We start from the raw sequence: 25,667 nt of genomic DNA, 5'->3' as shown, positions 1-25,667 counted from the left end.
TCACGGAGCATCTGGCGGTCTCGCTAGTTCACCTGGAATGTTGTGGTTGTAATGAAAGTCCCTTGAAACTGTTATTTTGTGTCAGGAGCCAATATCCAAAAGTAGAGTGCTGAGGTGAGCACCTTTCCTCACTTGATTCTTTTTTTTCTCTATGGGCATATAACATTATTGCTGTCAGTAACTTGTGTTACACTTGTGTTTCTCTTTCTCAGCAGGTATTCCCGGACTGGTGCCATGTTGTTTGTTGTCCCATCTTTCTTGTTGTCTCAAAACCCAGGTGGTTGAGGTGGATGGCCACCCTCCCTAAGTTTAGTTCTCAGTTTTTCTTTCCACAGTTGCAGAATTGGATTTGATTGTATTAAGATTGTATTACAATGAATTGGATACAAATTTTGCTTAAATTGGACTGTGTCTTTGAAGTGCCCTGAGATGAGGTTTGTTGTGATTTGGCACTATATAAAAGTGAATATAATTAAAGTTATTTAACCTATCAATGCTTGAAAATATGAGTAGCTCCAGCTCAGATATTACTTTTGTTCACTGATCATTGTAGACACATCCTTAAAGTCATAGAAGGTGGAGCCCAGCTGAGGGGGGTTGAGCAGTTTAACTCAAGAGATGGTGTGCAACAGAACTGTGGTCAGTGCAGTCTCGTCACAAATTTAAATCTAAATATTTAATACAAGAAAATGTGTGTAGTAAAATATTTTCACTGAGATAAACAAAAAATGTTGATGTTCACTTAGGATGTGGATGGGCATTTCAGCAGTGTATGATTTGCATCACAATATGGGGCTGTTTTTTTTTTTTGGGGGGGGGGGGGGGGGGTGGCAACATTGTGTATATATGTATGCGTGTGCATGTGCATGTAGCACAATGTTTGTACTGTGGGAGTGTGCAGACAGATGGCTGAGACATTTGTATGTCTGTGGTTGAACAGTCTCACCATTGTCTATGTCACAGAGAGCTCCGATTGTTGTGGTGGCCTGTCACACTGTAGTGTCTGTAAATTTGTTCTCACACTCAGATTTTTTTTTTGGTTGACAAGATGTCTAAATCACAGAAATCTAGGATGAAACTGAGTTAAATTAAGTTTTTTTCAGTTAATATTTGAAGACTGATTAAACATTCACTTTTAGCCCAGAGTTCACCACTGTTAATAGAAATACTCAAATTAGAAATCAAACTTGAAAGTTTCACGTTGCGAGTGCATGTCCTAATTTATTGAGCCACACTGCATTTATTATAAGAATTACTTTAAAATTACTCAGTTTTAGAACATTTGTTAACCCATGTAATCTAATGTATTTAGTTTGTTGTGCAACCAAAAGTGTGACTATACACTCACGAGGAACATAATTTGTAGATAGATAATAAAGCTTTAATTATGGAGAGGAAACTGACATTTATCTGTCATCAATACTTGTCTATCACTGTTATGAGGGTTCCTGGAACAGTCTAACCACAAGACGAAACATCTTTGCCCTGCAAGAAGAGAAGATAGATAACAGCAACTCTCAGTTATTTTTTGAGCACTTCTCTATAACATTCTCTGTGTATGTTGTTGTTTAACTGCTCCTCTGATATCAGATAAAACCTTGAATGTGTATCTCCAGTATCTTAAGGCAAATTTTTTATGACATCAATGTTGTCACAACAGGTACCATCACAGTGTCCAAGGAAACTGTAATTCCTAAATCATACTAAATGCTTGCCATTTTTTTCTGTACGATTATGAAATCTAGATACCAATAAACTATCTTTCCACCAAGCATGAAGTTATTGTGTATGCGAATTACAATTGCAAGCTTAATTTTTTATTTACATATCTACCTCCTCCTTGATATCCGTTGTCAACATTCTTTTGGCAGCCTGTCTAGTTCTGTGTATTTGTCTTTTTATGAAACATTAATTATTTTAAAATTAATTCTTTATGTGGACCGTTTCCTTCAGCTGTGGAAGATGAATTTGGAAAAATGTCATAGTCGTCAATATTGTCTGTCATTCAACGCAGAACTGAACAAAGTGGCTGTTTTTTGACTTGTTGATGTTTACCCAACTAAAAAAAGTTTAAAAAAAAGAAAAGCTATTTGGCATCAAGACTGAATCAAACTATCTTGATTCAAGAATCAACACTGAGGTCTCAGTTTGTGTTCTCCAGGGCCTTTTACATGATTTACAGACTTCAGTTGTGCATCTTTCATTCTTAAATTTGTTAGATTAAGTAATAAGAACTGATTTTTTAACACTAAATATAATTTAATTTAACCAGAGATATTCATGGCTAAATTGGGGTTATCACTAGATGCCACATTGACATTATGTCTAGTGCTCAGTGTGCTGAGCATCAAAACTCACTTCCTCCCACACTGACTATGATGGCCCATATAACCTTCTTCCTCCTCCTCTGCAGCAATGCCTGTCTCCAACATGTATGCTAACATTTACACTTGAAGAGTAATTTATTCATTATTTTAATCACATCTTTGCCTGTAGCTACAAATTTTATGGCCACACTACCAAAACTCCTCTATGTTGAAAAACTCTTTCACCTCAAAGAAGTATTACAATAGTTCTCTACAGTCTCTCCTGAGTTTCTGAATCAACAAATAAATAATTCACATTAACTATTAGATGTTATAGGTCATGAGATATTACTGTAGCCTGAGATATTACTGTATATTACTGTTTTCACACTGTTTCAAGGTTGGACTTTAATATATTAGATAGCTTATGAGATATATAAACCTCATTCTAAAAGTGTACAGATGGGATCCAACACAAAAGAACTTTGAAGCAATTATCATAATCTCTCCCTTCATTTCCCCTCATGATTAAACATGGGAGAGTTAAATCAGACGATTAGCATGCTGTCAGGGAGAAGTCTAACTGCTGTTGTGTTTCACAGTGTGAGAGACAATGTGCTGGCCTGCACACCAACAAGCCTCCCTGGCTAGCTACAGTAAACTGGTAAACACACGTCTGTTTGGCTCAGCGGGGGATGACAAACACCCGCTGAGGAGGCAGAGATGAGAAGACGAAAGGAACTGAAGAGAGAACCCATTTAGACTCGTTAGCTTCTATGTCTCTTGGTGCTTAATGTTCGGAAATCTGGGACCAAACAAGTATGTCTGAAAGGTCCGACACGACTGCCAAAAGCGAATATGTGGACAGAAGGACGTGTGTGGAGAGGGATAAAGGGCAGATAATTTCAGGCAGGGTTTGAAGACTCGACTCACCTTTAGTTTGTTTCATGTCTTTTTATTTGTTTGTTTGTAATTGACTTATTGGTTTTCAACAAACAGCAACCAATACAAACAAGCACCTAAACAGGATCAACACTGACATTACGGAGAGGAAGACACGGGAAATTGGCTTGATTCACTCACATATATCATCAGAGTAGCAGCATCAATACAGGGAACCATCCTTCTTAGTAACAGCCTCCAGCCTAGCCCTCAAGGTGCCAGCTGCCACTTGTATCTCAATGCACTTTATAGGAGTGTACGTTTGTGAAAGCAATTCTCACATCTATCACGTCACATACTAACAGCATCTCATTATGCTGCCACTTCATACAGTTGATAACCCTACATTGGTTGTCTTGCAGTTATAGGAACTAATACAATTCATTGCAATGTCATTTGTCTCCAGCAAAGTTTTAAATATAATATTCATGAAGAGGCCACATGTTTTCCAAAAATACTTCCTGTCTGTCATGCAATTAATCATTTTCCCACACCTTTCAGCAATCCTACAACCTGTGAAAAGGGATAGTCTGCTTGACTGACAGTCTCATCTTTTGAAGACCTATACCTAAATAAACACAGTACTAGGCCCTAGGCCATCCTAACCCCAAGCACTTTGTTTAAAAACAAAAATCTTACTTCCCCAGAAAATCCCAGTTGCTTGGTATTCATACAAATTATGTATAAATGCACTTCTGGTTCTTTCACATCTCCAGCCCATCTGAGAATCTCATCGCTTCAGTTTTCCTTCTTTTCATGGGTCCAATAGCTCCTATGAATAATCCTTTTCATAACTGATTACATCTGTGCCTCTCGTTTTATACCAGGAACTAACAACATCTTTCCATATTGCCTCCTCTATATCCCCATTTAGGTCTCTTTTCTGGGCTCTCCTAAGACCTCTAAGTTTTGGTGGGTGAGAGTCTTATTAGTCTAAAAATCTAAAATCTAGACGCTGTAGCTTCCGACACACCTCCTGTATAATTGTTAATATTTTGTAATTTTGTAATATATTGTTAATTAGGGAGGCAGGTGAATAAAATGGTCAAAAGGTGATTTGCCGTGTTACTAGCACATACTAAAATTGGAATGATACAGAGAAGATTAGCATGGCCCCTGCGTAAGGATGACACGCAAATTCATGAAGTATTCCTCATTGTTGAGAAAATGTGCTACAAGTTTTTTTAAAAAATAAATTGTGTTTAGCCTGCAGCTTGCCTCAGAGAGAGCAACAGGTATGGGCTTAGTTTTAGTTTTGTCTTTGGACAAGGTTAGGGGAAGAGAGACCACCATATTTTTGCAACCTTTATTCACGTAAGAGAAGGAATTAACCAAACTGTGCACTCAAACATGATCATTGCTTTACCTTTTTATTACTTGCTTCTCCCCATTTTTTGAGAGTGCTAATGAAGACACTGAAAAAAGGTCAGAGTTTACACCTTACATGCAGTTCAAACAGTTTGTTATTGATGAGATAATACAGTTGATTGCAGATCAAACAAACCTGTTCAGTGTACAAAAATTAGGATGATCAGTAAACACAAATGTCAGAAATTGAGCAGGTCTTTAGCATGTACGTACATGTTCATGGGTTTGGTACAGATGCCCAATGTAAGAGCGTATTGGGAAAGTGAAACAAAGTACCCCAAAGTTGCTGATGTAATGTCTCGAGACCGATTTGAGAAATTGTTGACACTGCTGCTGACATCACAAACCCACAAAGACAAGGCCCAAGCAAAGCCAAGCAAAGCAAACAAAGACAAAGCAACAATGATCGCTCGCAGGTTAGCTGGTGTAGTACTGCTGCTCGGTTATCCTACGACCTGCAATAACAAAACAGACATGAAGACCTTACAATGGCTGGAGGGAGTTAAAGCCACCCCGCTACATGCCGGTCAGGCCGTTCCAGACAAAGAGCGTGGATTGGAGGGAATCGACGCTACAACCAGAGTTACCTGTTAACAAGCACACAGGTTACTACACGTGCAGCGCCATATCAGAGGACACATGAACGTAGCGCACCTACCAGCAGTGGACATCAAATGCATGAGGAGGTGGAGAACAGTAAGCAGCAATACCCAAGCAAGCTTCTAGGACACAAAAGTACTTAAATGAGTACTGGATAGACAACGTAGGAGCGAGTACAGCTGCTGCCGATGGCCTACCTGTCACCACACAGGGCTGAGTGAAAGACGTCAGGATGTGATGTAACTCCAGCCTCTGGCAAGTGAGAGGCAAACAGGTGCTCTCAGACCGCATTTATATGGCACTGTCTTGCAGCGATTGTCTGGGGTCCGAACCCAGCTGAAAGTCATTCTGACTAATCACTGCATACTGCCACAATTAGTTGGAATGTGAAGGGTTTAAATGGGCCAGTGAAAAGAGTCAGGATATTCAGTCATATTACGTACTTAAATGTGATATTGAATTTCAAGTCAAACTTAAAAAAGGATGGGTGGGGAATGTATTCCATTCCAACCTTAATTCTAAAACTTGTGGAACAGCAATATTGATACATCATGTATGGTTACAGGATGTAACAATATGGAAATTTTGATATCTCAATAATAGTGACCAAATTGTCACGGTTAACGATATTATCGTGATATTCTCAATTGTTATACAAATGTCCAAAAAACACATACATTTAAGTAATTTCACGAAATCTTGTGATTTTCTTGTCATATTAAAACATTAGAAGCCACAATCTTATGAAAAAATTAAACTTTCACATTAAAAGGACAAGCAACTGGCACCGAAAGAGAGTTTATTATATAACTCGCTGTCGATATCAACTCACGTTATTAACTCACTATTACAAATATCACCATATATTCTTCCTAATGTTGATGAACATATTTACATTATTTTACGCCGCCTTAAATTGTGTCGGCTCTGCTCAGTGGAGCACACAAAGCTGACAGTAGACTGGGTGCCTTCAGTTGTTTCATGTGGAGACACTTAGCATCACAGTTGCTAACACGGCTAGTAGCTGCTCAGCTAGTAGCTCCTAAGCGTCTCAAAACGAAAACGGAAAACGATGCATTTTAGGAGGATAGATACTGCTCGAAACTTTAGAATCATTGACAAGTTATCAACAAGTTACACAATCTTCCTAAAGCTGATGTCCCTCACATGATGTATTTTAACCAAAGCGTGTGAACAGAGCTCAGTGGTAAGAATTTCCGCTCCTTGCTCACATAGGTGTTCGCTCCACCCCTCAAAGTCACCCCAAAACGCTCCGCTCACTTCTGCTCCCCACTCCCCAAAACATTTATTCCGCTCCGGTGAAATCGCTCCATGCTCGCTCAAATTCTAAAGAAGTAGAAATTCATCCGGGGACACACTGCGTAGCGTACGTGTAGCGGGTTTGTTGCATGACATAATGAACAAAGTGTAGGCTTACAGTTTTGTTAATTGTTGAAGGCACAGGGGAATTCTGGGTGGATTTGTGCATGCCCATGACTCGTGGTGTGAGCGGTATTGGAGCAGAACTGGAGCATTTGATAAAAACTTGCTCCACGTTCCGAATATATTTTGAACGCTCCGCTCCCCGCTCTGCGCTCCACTACGTTCACATGCTCTGATTTGAACTGACGATGGCTTACCATGCATTGGCTGTAAAGCTGTGGATGATGCTCACGGAGATGGGCCAGTAGATTTGTAGTGTTACTGCCTTTCTCAGCAACTTTTTTCTTGCATGTTCTGCAAAAAGGATAATTGTCTCTTAAAAAACCCAAAATATGCTCAGACCTCGGATTTCGTCCTTTTAGTGGGGTGGAAAATGTCCTGCCTGCTGTCAGCGCTTCCCATGCTTTTATTGTCTATGCCTATGTTACAAGCTACAAATTCACGCGAGTCGCTCGCGAGACTTGGATGAGGCCTTTATTACATATCCCGATAATCCACTGAGATGAGATTAATTCAAACATAAACGGTAATCTTTATTGCATAAAATTTCACCGTAATTTACCGTAATACTGGTAACCATTACATCCCTATGATACATAAAAGAATTTAGGTCAGCACAACCACTGTTATCTCAGATTTGCAGGGACGATTGGTGATGGTTTCAGGGCTACTATACCACAAGCCTGTGGTTCTGGTTAATCTCCATGCCCTGAAATGGGATGATGATAAATGTATTGGCAAAATTATGTCATTAATTCCAGATCTGAATACACAACAACTGATTTTTGGTTAAACTGCGTGATGAATCCAGCACATGACCGCTCCAATGCTAAACCTACAAATCTTTTGAAAAATGCCATACTATTATCAGTTTTTATGGACCAGATTGGAAGTGTTGACCCCTGGCGTTTTTTGTTTCCACAGAGTAAAATTCTTCTTTTTTTTTTTCTAATGTACATCACTCATATAGTAGATTAGACTATTTTTTCATTGACCAGAATCTACTCCCCTTTGCCAAAAAAGTAGAATACTACTCTATTACAGAGTCAGATCATGCCCCTGTAGTTCCGGATCTTGTGTTTCCTCTTTGACAAGAACTTCCCTCCTGTAAATTAGACAGAAATCTCATGACTGACGAGAGCTTTTGTGAAATGATATCACAGAAAATAGATGACTTTATGAATTCCAACCAAAAAGATAACATGTCCCCTTCTCTCCTGTGGGAAACACCAAAGATTGTAATCAGGGGTGAGATTATATCGTATTCGGCTAGAATGAATGGAGCTCATTAAAGCCTACATCTACGGTGGATGCTCGGTACTCTGTTTATCACTCCCTCAACTCTACAAAAGGAAGCTGGACCTCCAAACATAAAATAATTTTCTATCAACTGAAAAAACAGAACGTTTCCTATTAAAATCACAGGGAGCACGGTGACAAAGGCAAACATTTATTAGCACACCAACTGAAATGCTGCTCAGCCTCTCAACAAATTCCACAAATACAGAAAGATGATGATGAACTACCTATTGTCATGGAAATCAGTGCTGATAAACCTGCCCAGGGGCGTGGCCTGTGGAATCAGTATGACTTCCTCACTGGTGTTACTCACTAACAGGAACGTGGTCCTAGAATCTAGGCCCAAAAGAGGTGTTGCTTCCAGGGACAGTCCAAGCTCAAAGAACAGTGGTGAGGGTTGGAATAGAGCTTGTGAGTGATTGAGATTCTGGCCTGGTTGCATGTACAGCTGAAGAGGGACATTTGCTGTGTGCACCGATATTGTGGCATGTTGGGGCATTAGCCACTTGACATGCCTCCGAGATCGTTTGTCCGGATTTCAGATCGTCTACATTAGGCAGATAAGAAATGTCACAAACTGTTGTCAGTGACCACAGGGCATTGTTGACAGTGTCGACCTGGAAACCAAGTTTCACCAGTATATCACTGCCTATATATACGTGTAGAAGATCGGGAATAACCAGGAAAGTGTGAACCAGTATCCTGTCATTCTACTTGAGAGCACAAACACCTGTGGCAGTGAGTGTCTTGGTCGTTATTGGATCTGATGGGAAACTGAAAGTCTTTTTCACCATCTGAAGACTGATGTTTTCTTCCGTCAGTGAGTCATATTGGTTTTTACTGATTGCAGATTTATGAGCCCACAGAGCTATCATGACATCATCTATCTGCGACTCTTGCAAGTCCAAGACTTCTGAGTATCCGTGGGCAGTACTCATCTATGCATACCTATGGGAAAGAAAGACCAGGAGGTCATCGGCGTACAACGAAAGTTTATGTTCTATGCCACCTCTTGAGATGCCCAGCATCTGACAAGACCTGAGGGCTACTGCTCGAGGTTCGATGGCAATGGCAAACAGTAGAGGAGAGAGTGGGCAGCCCTGTCGGGTACCACGTTCGAGGGGGAAATAGTTAGAATAGTCATTATTTGTGTACACACAAGGAAGAGGGGATGTATATAAAAGCATGATATAAATGTATTGCCAAAGCCAAAACGTTTCAGTGAATAAAAGAGGTAAGGCCACTCTACCCAGTCAAATGCTTTTTCAGCATCCATTGAAATGACCAGCTCGGGGGTGTCAGAGGTTGTGGGTGAATACAGAAATCAAATAGTCGTCTGACATTATGAAAGGAGTGTCTATTCTTTCCAAACCCTGTCTGATCCGAGGCTATAATAGTTGGAAGGATACATTCCAGTCACCTAGCCAGCATTTTATCTAGTAGTTTGACGTCTGCACAAAGCAAAGAGATGGGGAGATAATTACTACAAGACAGTAGATATTTATCCTTTTTTAATATAAAAAAGGTAGTAGTCTGACGTAATGTGAGGGGGAGAATGCCACTTTGCAGTGATTCATTAAATATATTAAGTAGTAGTGGGGACAGTGTATCTGTAAATGTTTTCAGAAAATCCGCTGGGAAACCATCCGGATCAGAACACCTGTTATTCTGCATAGCCATCAAAGCATTTCTAAGTTTGTTTATTGTAAATGATGCGTCCAGACGAGATGCCACTTCAGAATTTAGGGGATTTTTAGGGAGTTAAAAAAGTGTTTGTATTGCATTTCGCTATCTGGGCTCTCAGAGGTGTTCAATGAAGTATAAAAGTCTCTAATTTGATTGTTAATGGTTTGAGGATTAATGGTCGATCCAAATTCTGTGTTAATTTGGGTGATGTGCGTTGACGAGGAGGACTGCCGAATTTGGTGAGTAAGCAGTTTACTTGGTTTATCTCCAAACTCACAATATTTGTGGCGTTCTTTTAACAGTGACTCTGCTGTCTCATTGGAGGCCAGAATATCATATTCTGCCTTCTTTATGAGCAGTTCTTTTAAAAGATCTGCATCAGGTGTGTACGCACACTTTGACTGCAGCTCTGATATATCATTTGAGAGAGAGATCTTCTTTTCCCTTGCAATCTTTCTCTGATAGGCTGAATAAGATATTATTTCTCCTCTTAAGTAAGCTTTATATGACTCCCAAATAACTGCTGCAGACATATCTGGTTTAACATTAGTAGATATAAAAAGATCAATACGACTGTTAACAGTACTGATAAAGTTGGCATCAGAAAGTAACGACGTATTAAAGTGCCAGGGAGAGTGGGAGAGAGATCTGCCAGGGAGGGAGACATCCATGACAACCGATGCATGGTCCGAAATAACAATGGGATTGTACAAACACGACGTGACAGACGAGAGGAGTTTATTATCAATAAGAAAGAGATCTATTCGTGAGAATGTGCCATGGACAGGAGAGAAGAATGAAAACTGCTTGGTGCATGGATTAAAAAAGTGCCAGGCGTCTGATCTGAAGAGTTGGATTACAACTCTCACAAGGCTTGTGAGATGAACGATCAAGTGAGGGATCAAGACAGCAGTTAAAGTCACCACCAAGGATAAATTGGTGAGAGTTTAGGTCAGGAAGAGAGAAAAAAATTCTTAAAAAAGTTCTCATTATCCCAATTAGGGCCATACACATTTACCAACACCAAATTATTGCCTCCATTCCTACCTGTAATAATTATAAAACATCCACGAGGGTCTGAGATGACAGAGGACATTGAGAAAGGAACAGATTTATGAATAAGAATTGCCACCCCACGGGCCTTACAAGAGAATGATGAGTGGAAGAGTTGGCCGACCCAACCTCTGCGAAGTTTAATGTGATCTAATGGCTTAAGGTGAGTCTCTTGTGAAAAGGCTATTTTAGTGTTTAAGGATTTAAGATGATTAATCACTTTGTTGCGCTTGACAGGAGAATTCAGGCCGTCAACATTCCAACTGGTGAATCTAATAGCACCACTTGGTGCACATATGGAGACTATACTAGTCATCATACCATGCGATTGGCGATGTAAATGAAAATGTTGCCCCCGCCCACCCCCACCTAAACGTCAGAGGGCGGGAATAAAGGACCTGCCTGGGTTTGACACAATGAATTGCAGCAGTAGCACATAAATGATGACAGGAAAAATAACTAAAAAACCGCACAACAAAAACAAAGCGTAGAAAACACAGACAAAAACGCACCACCCTCCACCCACAAAGCCCACCCCCTCACCATAAGCCCAGTTGCTGCAGCGCGGAACTCACTGATTCATTGATCAGCATAACTTGCATACTTCCTCGAATCTACCGCGCTGAACCCACAAGAAAATAATAAACCTATTGAAAAAACCTCACGAGAGATACCAACTGAAGTGCAATAGGCATTTTTGAATATTATTTTGAACACACGTTCTACTATTAAACAGTGAAACATGAAACTCTAACCCAGGCTGCTAGCTAGCTCATTAGTTGTGTGGAGAACGTGAAAGGTAGCTGAAACTCCTTATTGCTAGGTTTAGCTGCACCCAGCACAAGCGCTAGCGCACACTATGAGAAAACAACACTGAACTGACTCAAACTTTAAGAAGAAAACTTTGCATACAGGCATACATTATAGGCACTTAACGAAACTGGCTTACTTATCACTTAAGTCCTAGACAAACTTATCAGCCTCCGAAACAGACTGGATCCACATTTTCTCACCGTTGGGGAGGGTGACACGGAGTTTGGGCGTGAAAACCCTCTTTCAAGTGTTTGGCAGTGTTTGGAAGTTTGTAGTCATTTTGGATGTAATCGAGTTGGCACTCAATGAATCTACCAACTTCACGGCTGGATGGGATTTTAATTAAGCAGATTTTGTCATTAATAGATGTGTTTGGGAACCTTTGCAGGTAAAAATCAATGTCATTTAAATATGCTCGTGTGTTGTATGCTCCCCCGGGAGTGGGTTCGAACCTTGAAGTCCCAACTTTGCGAGCGATTTCATCTAGCTCTAGGGTCCCAGTGGGGTATGGTTGCCTAAAGCAAAGACTGACTGATCCAGTCTAGCTGGTTCTGGGGACCCCATGTGGGTCCTGAAAGGATTGGGAGTAGATGATGCTGCAGAAGGAAAGAATGAGTCTCCTTGGGCTTCCTTAGAGCTAAAAGTGTCATCTTTCTCTTCATGAGAGATGTCACGCGCGCCCTGTCTGCGTCCAGTCTCCAAAGACTGACATAACTCTCTTTTTACATTTAATCGTTCTTCTGCTAGGTGCTCTTTCTGTTTATGTGCTTCTCCTAGCTTATCTTTAGCTTCACCTAGGTGTTCCTGTAAAAGCTGTATTTGACATCGAGGTGTTTCTCATAAGCTGAGACTTCAGTGGCCAAATCCTGCACTTTCTGCAGGGCCTCCTGGAGGGAGTGTTGTGACATCAAGGCCTTTTAAGATTCAGTGTTCTACGCTCTGCAATATTTATTTTGAGAAGCGAGTGTCAAATAACAGCTGATTCTTCTTCTGTGGTTTACGACCATTTACTGTCGTTAACAGATGGGCTGAGGTTGATTCCGTGCGTCCACTTTAACAGCCCCCAACCAGCTCTCATTTGAAGATAATATAGATTTTCCCTGCTCACTTATTCATTTACTTTATACAGACAACCCAAATAAGAATAAATGAGAGTATGTTGCGTTCTAGATATGAAATGAATTAATTCATTCATTTTTCACCTCAGGGCACCACCCCCCATTCACGTTGGGAGGAACATATAAAAATTTCTCAACTAAGAGTCCTTACTGAAGGATAGAGTTTTCTCTGAATTTACCGGAATTACTTAAGAAACATGAAGCATGGATCGTGATTATATAAGGTAATTTATTTAACATTGACGAAAACAGCAAACTTAAGGTTCGCTCAGGACATGTGGTAATAATGACTTAAAACCACAGTTTCTGTTAACTCGCCCAGGGATAAGATATATATGGGACTTAATATTCCTATAGCGGCCTCTGGCCGAATACAGGAATAGCTTGTTGCATGGATGAAAACTTGGGTTAGGTTAGTTTTATTTTAACTCGGCCCTATTTATTACCAAACCACAGCCCAAAGTTCAATCAGGTTCACTCAGTTCAATCAGGTTTTAGGGAGTTAGACCCATGTCTAACTCCCTAAAACCTGATTGATATCAATGCCTCATTAGCTGTTTTGTGCAGAATGTAACAATCTTTTGAAGAGATTAATTTAATCTGAATCAGGTGCGTTGAAGCAGGGAAACATCTAAAACCTGCAGGACAGCGGCCCTTGAGGACCGGAGTTTGACATCCCTGGTCTAGGACTGATGAGTAACCCTGATCTGAAAATAGCTGCCACTCCTCCTCCTCTAACTGTGATTCGAGGAACGTGAACATTTAAATAGTCAGAGGGAACTGATTCATTAATGCTAATATGATCCTCCTGCTGCAGCCAGGTTTCTGAAAGACAAAATATATCAAAATGATGATCACAAATCAAGTCATTCACTAACATAGGCTTGGAAAGGAGAGATCTAATATTCAGAAAACGACATTTAATGGGTTGGTGTTTTTGTTCAGTTAAAGTTTTTGTTTTAATTTTTTGGCACAAGAGGATTTGCTCCTTTTGTGTTTATTGATGGGGGGGGGGGGGGGGGGGTAGCAGCAGGTGGGAAGTCACAGAGACCTGTTTAAGACTACAAATGTGCATCCTGATCTCAACCCTGGGTTGTCATGTTTTTGAATGACTAGAAAATTTGTCCATATTTCTAGAAATGAGAGCCGTTCCTTCCAAAGTGGGATGGATGCTGTCTCTCCATATCAGATTAGGTTTTCTCAAGAAAGTTATCTATATAGCCCACGTTGTTTGCTGGACATCATCCCAACAACCAGCAGTTGAAGGGTCAGATCTGGCAGGGTTCCAGGTTCAAGGTAAACACAAGAAATAATTCCCTATAATCCCTATATAGACCAGTGAGCAGTACTGGCCAACGTGTCATTGGGGTCATCAGGTGGGAACCTCTTTTCATCAGTGTTTTCTCTAGTTGGGCCCACGACACCTCCAGGAGGCTAGAGAGTGATCACTGGTGTCCCAGAGTCACTCCCCTAATGCCAGCCATCTTTTTTTCCACAACCACAAGCTACTCCAGCCTCTCACCAACTGCACACCAGTCATAGCGTAGTGGGGATACAAACCCTGGTTCAGGTAGCGGGTAGAACTAGAAGAGGTAAAGATAAGTAGGAATGGGATTCAAACCCTGGTTCAGGTTGGGGGTAATGAAAGTATAGACGGTGCCAGAGGTGGCGGCAGGACACAAGACACACTAACAGATTCAGCACACAAACTCACCTAAACAGTCCTACAATCACTCAGTGGGTCTACATGATGAGATTAAGTTGATTATAACTATAACTGGGTTATGCTCTTTATCTGAAAAAGGGAAATTATTCTTGGATATATGGCGGTGAATGAATCGAATCACTGGCACAAAGCATGTCATATCCCAGTACGATAGGTAGCGCTGTAGCCACTAATAGTGCCACTTCCGGTTGACGTCTTCACCACCAACAACAAAACTAAGGCATTCGAGAAAGATGGCGAACGAAGAGCAAGATGAAGCTACGTCCCTCTATATTTGTGATGAGCATGGTCATGGCACAAACGCGATGCACAACGGCGTATTCTCCATTACATTGTTTATTTCTTTCCGACGGTGGCGACAACAAAAGTAATATAGTCTCCTTCGACTTCCGGCTGACGATTGCGGGAATAAATCTCGAGCATGTGAAGAATGCTCAATCCAATCCACTGTCATCTACATGCACGTTCAGTGGGCATTTGGATGGAATTATCTTAGGGTCTTAATTTGATCGCAAGTAACCTGATCCGATTGGATTTCTTGTCAGATTAAGGTGTCCACATGAACTGAATCTTATTGTAATTTAGCCATTAATCCAATCCGATGGCCCGCATGTAACCGCACTGACTGAAAATGCCAGCAAAAACAAGGCCATACAGGCCAACTCACCTAAAAATGGTCGCCTGGTTTCAAAAGGCTCACATGGGCCACACCCTCCACTTAAATATATCCTGGATTTCTTCCTTGGTTCTTCCAAAAGTCTGTTTACCCCAAGTGCTCCCCCTGCTGGGCTCCCAGCTACTCTTGCTTCTTCTAATCCAAATCCACTGACTGGACTTGACTGCCTCATCTGACACTTCCTTCACTATTTTCCTCACACTCTGTCCACTTACACCTAACTCCCTCAACAATGGGACAACAGTCTTTGCAACAAATCCTCTACATCCTACTTCCACTGGACATATCCTAACTTTCCATCCTTGCTGCTCTGCTTCTGCCCCCAACTCCACATACTTAAGCTGTTTCCTTTCGTATTCTTCTGCTACTAATTCCTCCTAAGGAACAGTCAGCTCTATGAAATTCTACTCCTAGACCACAAGACTATGTCAGACCTTAGCTTTGTAGAGGCTATTTCCTGGGGAACAACAAGCTTTCCTCCTAAATCTACCTGCATCTCCCAATCACAAGCATCCTCTAAGCTGCCTTGCCTCCTTATTGCCTTATTAACTTTCTCCAGATAACCTCGCCTCCAAAACTAGAAAAGGAATACATTTGTTACATGTACCATTACCGCTAAAGGAAGTAGAGGAGTGACTAAACATCTGACACACGGAGCAGGTGAAAGAAGGAGATGGAGGTAGAGAACTGGTAGCCATGCTAAGCTGTGACTCTAAGAGTGAGTGTTAGAATAGAACAAGTATGCTATAGAGTTAACTATGCAAAAATGTGTAAATTATAGGAAGAAATAAAGTGAGTTTTAATAGTTCAAGAGGAGCAAGAAATTCCACAGTACACAAACAAGGTAACAGGAAATGATGCAATGTGTCTTACCGCAAAGCAAAGCGTTACATATAGTTATTTAGTAGATGAGTTTACTATGACAATAGAAGTTAAGTTTTTATGAGAGCAATTATTATTTATCTATTTATTTTATCTATTATTATTTATTTTAAAATGCATTTGATTTGGTAAGATACCAAAGTACATGGATAATCTGAAAACAGCTTTTCAATGCAAGTATCACAGTGAAGAGATAAGAAAAAATAAAATGTCCAAAATAAATCTAGGAAGAACACAATGAACTAGATATTAGTACAAGTTTATTGTTGAATTAAGATTCAACAGCCCTCTTAAAGAGTTGGAGTCAGATAAATAATCAGAGCATTTAAAATATTTGCTCATTTCATTGAAAAACTGTCTGAACAAAACATGTTCTACAAATTGAGACTTTATGATTTCCACCTGAAACAGGTCTGAGACCAGACAGTCAGACCATATGACATATGTGAAAATATCAGGATTTAACTGCAAGGCCAGACGTCAAACAGTTTCATTGTCATCTTAAAGCAGTAAAGGTTAGCCTTTATTGTTTAAGAAATCATATTAATATGACTTTAAAAATTTAGTTGATCCAAATACTTCTTCTCTCCTTCTTTTCACCAGTTTTGAGTTAATATGTATCATCAGTATTTATATTTGATCTCATTAAACCATTTAACTATTTAACTGCAGCATATTCTCTTAACAGAGCAAGAAAGTGCTTTACAGAAAGGTTTAAGATTAAGACACTTTATTATCATTGCACAGTTGTACAGTGTACACAAGCACAACGGAATTGGGGCACAGTTCTCCTCTCGGGGCATACATGTAATAAATAGTAAAATAACTAAATAAGACATGCACTTATCGAAAAAAAAAAGAAAAAAAGAGATGATTTACAAATTAAGGGACGACAGACGGTTATAAACAGAAACATGTGGCGTATTATAATTATCATATATATTATAAAATATATTATTAAAGTGAATTAGATTAACAGGATATTAACAGAAACACAGCAATATAATTTGCTACGGGAGTGAGATATCACCAATGGCTTTCTTAAAGAGAAATTTAAAGACAGCTGCAGTCATAACTGAGTCATAACAAGTCAAGTCAAGGTTTATTTTTATGGCACAATTAAAAACAGCCACAGTTGACCAAAGAGTTGTACAAGTGAACCAATGAAGCTCTCTCCCTATTGTATTATTTAACCTAAGATCTACTCTAAAAGACTATCATGAATGTTGCCATGTTGTCCCATATGAGGTCTTGACAGGAAGAAAAATGCCATGTCCATTTCCAACTACACCAACAGACTCACCCTGTTTTACTACAGTCTGAAAACTTGGAATATGTGAAACGATTGAATAACACTGTGATGAGTATATCTCAACAGGTTACAGAAATACTCACCAAAGAACAGGACCACGATACTGCACCTGTTGAAGAAGGAAGCTGGGTCCTAAGAAAGTCAACAAACTTAACTGGTCCTCTCCATGGTGGAGGGATCATACAAGGTAGCAGAAGTTATATCACATTGTGTGAAGGTATGGTTGACAAAAGACAAATGGAGTAACTGGATCCACTAGACTCACTGTACTCATGCTCAGGACCTTACCGAAAGAACACTGACTGAGGTGCGGACTGACTTAGGAGCCTCACCTACTGACAATTACTAGATCACTTGGGCTAAAAATTTGTTTCTGTTCAGTCTCAGAGACTGCACTTAAATAATATAGTCCAATTCAAGCCAATTGGAATTCAATTAATTGTAATCATAATCCAATTAATTCATATAGAGCCAATTAAAAAAAATTATATCCTAGCTAAGAAAACCAACAGATTGCACCGAAACTTGTATTCAGTCCAATCTCCCGTCCTGAGCATGCCTGTGGCGACTATGAAAAGGAACGACTCCCTTTTAACAGGATGAAACCTCTGGCCGAACCAGACTCAGGAAGGGTGGCCATCCGCCTCGACCAGCTGGGGTTTGAGAAGACAGAAAAGAGGGAAAAGAGGGGGGAAAAACACCATAACACCATTCAAAGGATATCTGTAGGAACAGGGAAACACAAATTAATAACCACAATAATGTCACATGTACATAAAATCATTTGAGATTAGACTGTAGTACCACAGTAGCAGTTATAATAATGGTTACAATAACTCTGCTCATTTTCATACGCCTCCTGTGGTGGAAGAGTCAAACATTAAAAGCTCAAGTGACAAAGAACTACAACAGTAATCTTGACACACCCTCTCTTCCCACCACTCCACACCAGGTGGCTAAAAGATCTCTGGAAAATGGTAACAACCCACTTCAATTGCAATTTAATGAGAAACAAGATGGTATGGTACAATTCGAAGTATGCAGTCATAACTTGGGTCGAACGAAAAAGGGTATGAAGGGTCAGAGAAGTACATTTGTGTAAGCTCTGACAACATGGAACATCATGATGGGGAATTGTCCCCCTACTGTGCCTCTTTGAGTTAGGTCATAGCTAACACCGGCCCGAAAGATTGGGGTTACCACCCTACCAAAGCAAGCACAGGACCCAACCCACTAAAAAATTATAAGTTTCCTGCACCACCCAATTATCAATTAGTTCAACATCCTGGTGATACAATTCCTCTGGTATAGCTCTCTGAGTCCGGAGAGGAAGACTCAGACTCAGAGTAGAAAGACCACTGTTCGTATACCTAAACCCCTTCACATGAGGTTTGCTCAAGTTTTCCCAAAAATTCTGTGTCTTCTTTTGTCTTGTTCTGTGAACACTAGGATTGAACCTGTTAAATGGGAATTCTTGAATGTAGAACATTATGAAAATTACATTGTTGTGCTGCTCGGTTCTCTTTCCTGATAACATTCATCCACAGGTTAAATTAACTGCATTAGCAGAAGAACCACTACAGGACTCACAGCCAAGTGACTGACAAAGTGTCCATTTGAAATTCTGGAGGGCATGCTCATCATGATGGTTGAACAATCACACAATCTTTAACAACTGTCAACAAAAATACAATATCTGAACTCTCTCCTGAATTGTCCTAAGAAAAGATTAGTTAGGGAAAAGGGGTGGTAAAGTGAAGTGCTAGTAACCTCTCTTTCCCAGTTAGCTCAGACTGCTGAACTGATGTTCAACCAGAAGGAGAACCAAGCACCAAGCAGTGACAGGACAGGACCAGAAGAGACTGAGCTGCACTACACGAATCTGCACAAGGTTATCATAACATTTTTCACTTAAAAAGAAATTGTCAGTTATTACACTTCATTGCATCATTACTCATCATTTTGACACAGGGTCATATGTTCATATTCACATGTCATGGTGAAATTTTGTGTATTGTTTTGTGACGTTCCTAAATGTTCTGAGTGTTCTGAGGTTGTTTATTGTATATTATTTGGTTTCATTTTCCAGATTACTTTTCATTTAATCATTTGATTAATTCTTCTTTCATTTGATATTTTTTCTGAATCATTTTAAATTTACCAATTACCAATCATAGGCATTGCCATTGGTGTGAATCAACTGTTCAGAGTGTGTCCTTAGGGACTGAAAGGTAATTAAGTGGTCGGTCGCCAAGTGGGAATGGAGCCATAGGAGAATCTTCCTATGCATTAGCCAGCGGGTTTTTCACTCCTATATGCTGCGAACAGTGGATGATCCTGATGGTAATGTTAAATACCTTAAGCAATGTTTGAGTTTGAATATTTTATAAATCTTTGGTAGTTTTGTTAATAATTTTTACGAGTTGTGATGGTACAGCTGGGAGAGCAGGCCTGTGACACTGCTCCAACCACATATAGTTTAGGGCCAGAATGAACTAAGATTTAGCAGCATTCTCACACAGCTGGTGCCACACAGAGATTTGGACCACACACACACAGAATGATATCAAGAAATATTAAAACATTTATACATATAGTCCTTGCATACATGTAGAGATGTGATGCTTATAGTTTTATTAAGAAATGTGCTAATTGCAGAGTTACGATCAGTTGAGTAATGAAGGTTGAACTATTCTGGGAAAGAGGTTCTGTTACCAGCATCACAATAGACACTCCTGATATAGAAGGTTTTACTATTTTCATATGGATGTGCAATGAATACTTGCTTGCTGCTGATAAATGCAAAGAAGAACAGCTTACACATAGTCGCTCACATATAGGAAGTGTTGATATATTAAAATTATATCAAAAGGGGGATAACAAAATCTCCTATCTGGTTGTGCTGCACCTCAAAGTAGGTGGCCACTTGCAGCTTGGGGGCCTGCTAAGTTGGCTGCCACTAAAAGGTGTGATGCAATACAAAATATAATGTTCCTACCTCATTTATTTGACATGATAACATCATATCAAAAGGGGGAAATGTTCTAATTGGCTTTGTTCTTCAACATTTTGTACTCATATTCTGTATTTTTCTAAAAAAAATCTGTATTCCTATTTTGTTCTATTCCACTCTTCTCATACTATGTAATGTATGGTCCAAGACTTTAAGATAGCATAACTGGAATAAATAACTGGGTCAGATGAAGCTTCTCTATCTTGTCAGACAGGTCTGTTACATTACATACACGCCTAAAACAACACTCACTCACACATTGTTTATCACATCCAAAGAACATGACGTGGTTGGCCTAGTCATGTCCCTAATAACTGGCCAATTATACTCGGCCACATGTAAGTACAACCTCTGTGAGATAAATGTGAAGAAGATAAATATTAACTATTTCCAGATATCGGGGCTCGAGCTGACAGATTTCCTTTCCTCTGTCACTCCGAGTCCAGCACTGATCATACTTTACCTGTGATCAACAAACACTTTGTTTGCTTTCAGATTTCTCCGTTTTTTTCTTGGGCTTCCAATGAAAGGATCGGGCTAACAGTTGCAGGTCCTTAGTAGTTTTTTTTTTAAATCACTCAAACTTCTTGCAACTCCGGACAATATCCTGCAACAGATCTCGGAAGAAGGACACTCGCTTTCCTCTTCATGTAGCTTGTCCTTTTTCCAGTTGTTTGAAGTACCACCTCCTGGACTGAATAGCAGAAAGCAGACAAGGATGTGTCATGCTCTACCTTGTTGGCCAGTTCTGTGGGCATGCTCCATTTTAAAATCCTAGGTTATCTTGATGTCAAGAGCTTCAAATAATAATTTCTGCACAAACTTCAACATATCTTGTCCTTCTAGTCCTTTCTCTACTCCCATTAATATGAAAATTGTTACAATGGCCGGCATCTTCCAAATAGGTTATTGTCTCCTGGAGCTGGTTAACATCTTTCACTGTGGTCTCCATTATGGATATGATATACATGTATGATATACTTGTTTCGACATCAGACATTTCAAATCCTAGTTTTTCTATCGTAGTCTCAGTTGTTTCCATATTTGCTTTCAACGCACCCATGTCCAAAGCAATCCTCTACAGTATTGCTTTAATACCAACTAGTTCTGCTGTAGTATCTCCCTGCAAGGACAATGTCTGCAGAGCCTCCAGGTTGTCTATTGTGTCTTCGGGAGGCCGCCGCAAGCCTTGGCTTCTCAAACCTACTGTAGGATAGTTTTCTGGACCTACTACATCTCTGCATATTTTGTCTACTATGTATCTGTTTTAGCCACTTGGTATATTCAAATTATCTCTTAAGAATGGGGCGCAGGAGAACAGCTTAGCAGAGTATCCCCTTATGCAGCCTTCTTGGGTGTTCGCATCATTGGAAGTCTTTTTCATGTCATTATTATGGGTGGAGGGAAGAATTCGAAGGGCAAAGGAAATTGGAAACTTTTCTCTCTGTGGATAAACAAAAAAGATCTTATTTTATGCATAAAATAGTTACTCTCTTAAATGAGGAATCTCTTACTTAATATTTTTACCTTATTTTCCTGTACCTTTTGTTATCACAAAACTCTCTAATATTCCAAATCCATTGTTCACAGAGCAGTTACTTCAAAAAAGATTCCCTCATCAAATACCCACTGTTACTCATTGGTAATTCGCACAAACTGCGCAAAGAAACAGTGCAGCAACATTGTGTGCTTATACAAAGTAAGCCAGCCTCAGCCTCAGCTGAACATCATCACTGGTAAAAGAGGCGAGTTCTGCCATGCTGACTCATTCTTACATGCACATGCTTTGGCACTTTAGCACAATAGTCCTTTTCATATTGACTGTTTCAAAGCTGGACTGATTTGCCTTTGTTGCACATCAGTGTCCTTTGTAAAAGCTCAGAGGTGGAATGGGGGTTAATGTTGATGTGCTGCTGGGACACTCAAAGGCAGCAATGGATATTCAGATCCAAATTTGCTTTCATGAGCACACACTGATGCAACGCTGAGCCAATCCTTTCTGGTCTGTTCACTTTACACAAAGGGAATGAGTGGCTGCTTAATTAGGATACCTTTTTGTGAAAAGGGTTTGTGACTACCTCTGTTGCCGACTATGAGGTGTATCGGAGACAACTTCAAGAGCCCCATTCTGCCTCTATACTTACACAGAGGAAAATAATACACAATCAAGGCAAATCAGTTACACCTTAAATGAGCTGAGTTGTGTGAAAGAAAGGTTGTGCAGCTCACTCAGCTAGCAAAATGTGTCACAATCTGTATTTTCTGTTTTTGTCACAATCTGTATTTTCTGTTCTGTCTAGTCTCAGTCTTGCCATTTCTCTCACCTTCTTCCTCAGTTCCCTCCTGCATGGTCAACAGCTCCATTCCTTTCACCTGTGCTCACTTATCCTCAGCTGCACTCATTCACCCTCCACAGTATTTAGTCTCCCGGTTTGGCCTCAGCATTTGCCAGATTCTCACTGTTACCCCTCATGTCAACTCGATCAGTTCAAGTGCTTGTTCTTTGTGTCTAGTCAGGTCTGTTTATTCTTTGTTTTTTGCTTTATCAGTTTTTGTTGTTTGGTCTTCTGGCTCAGCCGGGTTTTGCTTTACTGTTTTTGTAATAAATCCAGTTTTACCTTTAATCTTTTGGGTCCTCTCTCCTTGCCGCCGCCTACACTCGTGATAAAATGAAAGAAAGACTGCATTTACAATGTGGAAGTTCTGCATAATTTTGATATTGTGGATGAAAAGGACAAGAGGAACATCGTGGTGAAATACAAATTTTGCCTCTGAGACAAATTATCCACAGCCAAGAACTGTAATTTATGTTTGAATAAGAAAGTTCATAGCTCCTCACTGCTTGAGATCTTGGGGCCACAGCCCAAAAAAACAAGAATATTGTTTACGCAACAGCATGTTTACAGCTGTTTACACTTTTAAAGAAGAAACATTGCCAATACAAGATGTGAAAACAATTATAACTTGATAAGACTTATTTCCATTTTCTCTTCTATATGATCAAGGCATCTGGTTTATTCCTCCTCAGGTTTTTTTCGCTTTTCGTGATTGGCCTTTCTTAACGAGCCTTGGGTTTTTGCTTCACACTACTTAATGGAATTGGTACAGTTCAAACTTTTTTTTCTTTTCTTTGGCATTTCAAATCCTTGCTAGAAATTACCTTGAAAATTACATGGGAACATGGTTACTGTGACCCGAGATTATTTCTTCAAATTAACAACAATTCTACCTGGGGAGTGTGATGCTGTAGTGTCGCGAGATTGTGTGAGACTGTCGGCAGATTCAAACAAGGCGCGCCTCAAATAGAGCAAACAATATAGTAAGATTATAATTACGCCAATAACTACTGTTTAAATAAATATATTATCGGGTGAAACAAAAACAAAACACTGGAGTACAGTGAAGAAAGCCTGGAGAGCCTCACGGATTTCATCGACGAGTGTTTTGACAGGATCGTCATGGGGAAAACTAACCAAACCCCATCTGCTAGCAGCAAGGCTTCAACTTCAAAGAGAAGTCGTAATGAAGAGTCACCCGGAGCGACGTCTCCAGCTGGTAATGATTCTACGGACATTTTAACATCGATCGATAACAAATTATCCAGCTTCGACGCCCGTATGTCTCTGTTGGAGATTCTACACAGAGAGTTCCAGGCATTACGGGAGTCGTTGGAGTTCAGCCAGCAACAGGTGCAGACGCTGGCTGCCGAAAACGCAGCCCTCAGAGGATCGGTGAAAACACTCACCGAAGGCATGAGCCAGATCTCTGATGAGAACAAGAAGATGAAAGAATCAATTATTGATCTCCAGGCTCGTAGTATGAGGGACAATCTGGTGTTTTCTGGAATCCCGGAGCAGGCAGACGAGGATCCTGAACTCGCAGTGAAAAACTTCATTCAAAATCAACTGAAACTTCCAGTAGATGTAGTGAAAAACATTACTTTTCACCAAGTCCACTGCCTGGGAGGAAAGAGACCTGATGCCCGCCGAGCGAGACCGATTGTGGCCAAGTTCGAGCATTATCAACAGAAGGTCCAGGTGAGGGGACGCGGCAGGGAGCTGAGAGGAACAGACTTCAGCGTCAACGACCAATTTCCCAAAGAAATCCTGGAAAGACGCAGGGTTCTGTTCCCCATCCGGAGAAAGTTCATGGAAGGAGGCTCCTGAGCCTGTCATCGCGGTGGATAAGTTATTCATCAACGGGCAGCAGTACCGTGACCAGGAAACCACTCCTTGGCTCTTCTAAACTCCAGGTGATCTGTATTCGTTAACTTTTATGAATCATTTCACTGTAGATGACATAAGTAAGATGAAATAATCTATCCAATTTACAGTTATCTATCAAGGCAAAATATATAACTCACTGCCAGTCTCACCAGCATAGGATGTATGCAGTTCATATTTGTTTATTTGGGTATGTTTTTTTGTTTTTGTTTTTCCTTTTTCTATCTCACACTTCCACTCTTTTGCACTGTTTTTCTATTCTGTCTTTCTTCCCCAACCCGCTGCGTTTCCACCTTAATAAGTAATGTTAACAAGCACGGCGCACATAGAGTTTTGAGCAGAGCACATAATCAAGTTCCACACAGCATCGACAGCGCAAGTACATATTGTAGCAAGTTCATGCTGACAACTGAAACACCAACAATGGCATGTTCATGGAAGCATATATGAACACACACGCACGGGATGCTTTTAGCAAGCATCCAGCACTCACTGCGTTAGTCTGAGCATGTCCACGCTGAGGTTTATCTCATGGAATGTGCATGGAGCTGGGTCCAGAGAGAAGAGATTAAAAATCCCCAATAAATTGAAGGATTTAAAGGTGGACATTGTTTCATTACAGGAGATTCATTTATCAAAGACTGTAGCTGATGTTCTCACCACAGCATAGTTTCCTTATGTCTACTCAGCCTGTTACAACTCCAGACAAAGAGGTGTAGCCATTCTGATAAATAGAAGAGTAAATTTCACCGTAAACAACACAGTTATAGATCCAGAAGGTAGATTTCTAATAGTTAATTTATCTATTCAAAATATGAATTTATGCATTGCAAATATATATGGTCCAAATGTGGATGACCCCTCATTTTTTCACTCCTTTTTCACTTCACTCTCTGATCACTCAGATAACACACTCATCATAGGAGGGGACTTTAACATGGTATTAGACTCAGGAGTAGACAGACTCAGTACTTCAGGAAGTCAGCGGAACTGGCAGTCCATGAATATTGTTAAACAGTATATGAAAGATTTTGGTCTCTGTGATGCTTGGCGCTCCCACCACCCCACTCTTAGAGAAAACACCTTCTTCTCACCGGTACACCACTCATATTCAAGAATAGATTATTTCTTAGTTAGCAGTTCCTTGATGAGGGATATTTCAGACACCATAATCCACCCCATCACTATCAGTGATCACGCTCCAGTT

General features: G+C 40.2%; 1 non-coding gene across 1 annotated transcript; it reads left to right on the top strand.

The window, feature by feature from the left end:
• Positions 1-4,307: 4,307 nt before the first annotated feature.
• On the top strand, positions 4,308-4,409 carry LOC140266126 (U6 spliceosomal RNA). Its single transcript, XR_011906785.1, has one exon. It is a non-coding gene; the product is annotated as a U6 spliceosomal RNA (small nuclear RNA).
• The last annotated feature ends 21,258 nt before the right edge of the window (positions 4,410-25,667 follow it).

The sequence above is a fragment of the Leuresthes tenuis genome, unplaced genomic scaffold (assembly GCF_036924035.1).
Source record: "Leuresthes tenuis unplaced genomic scaffold, fLeuTen1.0.hap1 SCAF_12, whole genome shotgun sequence".
Taxonomy (NCBI): domain Eukaryota; kingdom Metazoa; phylum Chordata; class Actinopteri; order Atheriniformes; family Atherinopsidae; genus Leuresthes; species Leuresthes tenuis.
Note: the sequence above shows the minus strand (reverse complement) of the source record. Positions and strands in the feature narration are given on the sequence as shown.